Source organism: Ipomoea triloba, chromosome 3 (assembly GCF_003576645.1).
Source record: "Ipomoea triloba cultivar NCNSP0323 chromosome 3, ASM357664v1".
NCBI classification, from domain to species: domain Eukaryota; kingdom Viridiplantae; phylum Streptophyta; class Magnoliopsida; order Solanales; family Convolvulaceae; genus Ipomoea; species Ipomoea triloba.
The window spans coordinates 10,967,044-10,971,222 of NC_044918.1; positions in this window are offsets into that span (position 1 = coordinate 10,967,044).

The following is a 4,179-nucleotide window of genomic DNA, read 5'->3' on the forward strand; positions in this document are numbered from 1 at the left end:
GAAGCTTGACACAATCAAGTTCCTATGGACTTCTTAAGAATAGTAGGATAGTGTGTAGCTTAAGTGTTTGATAAAATTCCTCTTAGAACTTTGGATGCTTGAAGGCACTCCTAAGTCAAAGAAGCCTTAGTACACAAGGTGGAAAGACTAAGACAACACACTCTTGAATAGACAATATCCTAGCAATCCTAATCCATGACCATAGACACTCCACTATGCAATATTCATGAACACTATCCAATCCCTACCCCTTTTACATATTCACAAAATCAATTTTACTTTACTACTCTCTTGCACTCAAACCAATCAAATGAACTACTCTCACTCACAAATCACCCTTCACCACACTCGAATCCTATGCATGATTCAATCAAGTAAACTCCCGAACGTTTGACACACCTCCGCGTCCCTCCTTCGAGACCGACACTCGGGGAGTCACAGACTTTCCGTTTTAACATATAAATATCTTTTGACATTTCACCCCTACTCACAATACTCCAAACGTCAGGGTATTTCCCTCTAAAAGTGCTACTGCACTAGTTAATTTTATGAAAAAATATGCTACAGGTCATAGTTATGCATTCTTGAAATATTTACTTTTATAAAAATTTTGATAATCTTGCATTAATATACGTGCGCAAAGGAAGTCGCTCAGTTCTGTGAGAGTCATGGCTTGACCACGAACTGCGATAGACGATGTCAAGTTGCAATATTCTGGTCGTAAGCCGTGAAAAACATACAAGTTCATCTCGTCTAGACTGACTGGCCGACCAGCCAAAGCGAGATCCTCCATAATTACACGGGCATGACCAGTATAATTAGCCACAGAGGAATCACCCTGTTTATGGAATTGAAGTTGGCCAAGAAGATGAAGCAACCTGGCACGAGAAAAGGATGTCAGAGAGTGTTCTATTAACTCCCAAATTTGTTGTGATGTTTGGCGCCAATTGCAAGTTGCATAACCTCTTCTAACAGAGAGGAAATCAACAGAGACATCAAAGCCTGATCATGATGAAACCATATCGCATGAGCCGGATTGGCTTGCGGAACTACATTACTAGTGTTTGGGAAGAAAGCATCCGGGCATGGGTGACTGCCATCAATAAATCCCATCAACCCATGACCTTGGAGAAAAGGCACTACTTGCGTTCTCCAAAACAAAAATTTTTTATTGGTAAGCTTAATACTGATAAAGTGATGAGCAGTAGAAAGCAAATTGGCAGTTGTAGAAATAAAAGAAGTAACAACGGCATCTGAGACGGTTCGTTCAGAAGAATTAACAGATCCTTCTTGATCAACCATGGGAATGAGAAAGACCTTGCCTCTCAAATACCAGATGAGAACTGAATGAATTGTATTGAATGAGATGATTGAAAGATACAGATTATAGGGATATATATAATGAGAGAATCATAGGGAGACTAGGATAGGGAGTCATAACCTGACTCAAATACATAGAGTCCTAATACTTTCATCCTAACTAGTGTGGAAAATGATGGTTTCCCGATCTTCAGGCGATCGGCCGGCGGGCCAACACTACTGGAAAATTACAAGAACAATAAGTGTATTTTATATAAATTCTCAAGTGGTTTTGTCTCCACTGCTTATATTCGAATCCCCCCACTCAAGGGGTCCTGTACAACTATATATCTCATGCACCTGGTCGGTTACACAATTAATCTCTTAATCAATGTTACAAATAATAGCTCATAAAAGACATTAAATGCTCATAATGATAGCCGTTCTCTTATGATCGCCCGTTGGTTCTTTCGACCCTTCGTCTTCACCGAGCGTCCTCAAGAGTCCGTCGAAGTCCGACCGACAGCCTTATAAGCTCAACCGGCCAGTTCCNAAAAGGACTAAGACAACACACTCTTGAATAGACAATATCCTAGCAATCCTAATCCATGACCATAGACACTCCACTATGCAATATTCATGAACACTATCCAATCCCTACCCCTTTTACATATTCACAAAATCAATTTTACTTTACTACTCTCTTGCACTCAAACCAATCAAATGAACTACTCTCACTCACAAATCACCCTTCACCACACTCGAATCCTATGCATGATTCAATCAAGTAAACTCCCGAACGTTTGACACACCTCCGCGTCCCTCCTTCGAGACCGACACTCGGGGAGTCACAGACTTTCCGTTTTAACATATAAATATCTTTTGACATTTCACCCCTACTCACAATACTCCAAACGTCAGGGTATTTCCCTCTAAAAGTGCTACTGCACTAGTTAATTTTATGAAAAAATATGCTACAGGTCATAGTTATGCATTCTTGAAATATTTACTTTTATAAAAATTTTGATAATCTTGCATTAATATACGTGCGCAAAGGAAGTCGCTCAGTTCTGTGAGAGTCATGGCTTGACCACGAACTGCGATAGACGATGTCAAGTTGCAATATTCTGGTCGTAAGCCGTGAAAAACATACAAGTTCATCTCGTCTAGACTGACTGGCCGACCAGCCAAAGCGAGATCCTCCATAATTACACGGGCATGACCAGTATAATTAGCCACAGAGGAATCACCCTGTTTATGGAATTGAAGTTGGCCAAGAAGATGAAGCAACCTGGCACGAGAAAAGGATGTCAGAGAGTGTTCTATTAACTCCCAAATTTGTTGTGATGTTTGGCGCCAATTGCAAGTTGCATAACCTCTTCTAACAGAGAGGAAATCAACAGAGACATCAAAGCCTGATCATGATGAAACCATATCGCATGAGCCGGATTGGCTTGCGGAACTACATTACTAGTGTTTGGGAAGAAAGCATCCGGGCATGGGTGACTGCCATCAATAAATCCCATCAACCCATGACCTTGGAGAAAAGGCACTACTTGCGTTCTCCAAAACAAAAATTTTTTATTGGTAAGCTTAATACTGATAAAGTGATGAGCAGTAGAAAGCAAATTGGCAGTTGTAGAAATAAAAGAAGTAACAACGGCATCTGAGACGGTTCGTTCAGAAGAATTAACAGATCCTTCTTGATCAACCATGGGAATGAGAAAGACCTTGCCTCTCAAATACCAGATGAGAACTGAATGAATTGTATTGAATGAGATGATTGAAAGATACAGATTATAGGGATATATATAATGAGAGAATCATAGGGAGACTAGGATAGGGAGTCATAACCTGACTCAAATACATAGAGTCCTAATACTTTCATCCTAACTAGTGTGGAAAATGATGGTTTCCCGATCTTCAGGCGATCGGCCGGCGGGCCAACACTACTGGAAAATTACAAGAACAATAAGTGTATTTTATATAAATTCTCAAGTGGTTTTGTCTCCACTGCTTATATTCGAATCCCCCCACTCAAGGGGTCCTGTACAACTATATATCTCATGCACCTGGTCGGTTACACAATTAATCTCTTAATCAATGTTACAAATAATAGCTCATAAAAGACATTAAATGCTCATAATGATAGCCGTTCTCTTATGATCGCCCGTTGGTTCTTTCGACCCTTCGTCTTCACCGAGCGTCCTCAAGAGTCCGTCGAAGTCCGACCGACAGCCTTATAAGCTCAACCGGCCAGTTCCTCTTCTGACTGACCACCCCAAGGAGTCGGGGCGGACCTCGCAGGTTTCGAGGTAGCATTGCCTTATGGGACGACCGACCCCCCAAGGAGTTGGGGCGGACCTCACCTGTTCCAGGGCATTAGTGTTCTACTAGCTTTTCTTCCTACCGACCGGATAGTCTACCCAGTCGCCTTTATATACCATCAGAAAAAAAAGAGCAATTTTTAGTACATATCATGTAATTACCTATATGATCAAATTCTAGTTGAAATAATTGAAAAATTGTCTAAATTGCACATATTTTACTTCTGTAATGGTTTGATTGTACACTTTTTAAGTTCAATGATCCAATCGCACATGAATGATAAATTTAGTAATCTATTTGACACCTTTTCCTTTTTTTAAAAAAAATATTTATAAAGTTTTCATTGTTTGCTCATATCCAACAATATTTATGGTTATATACTCCTAAGTGTTTGATTTTTAGTTTTCAAACTATCTCTTTTACTTTAATATTTCGTCCGAACAATTTTTTGGATGTGCCTCTGCACTTAGCTAACTTAAAATTAAAGTGTAGTGTAATATATAAACCAAGGTTGCAAAAATCGCTAGACGCCTAGTTTTTTTTTTTTTTTAA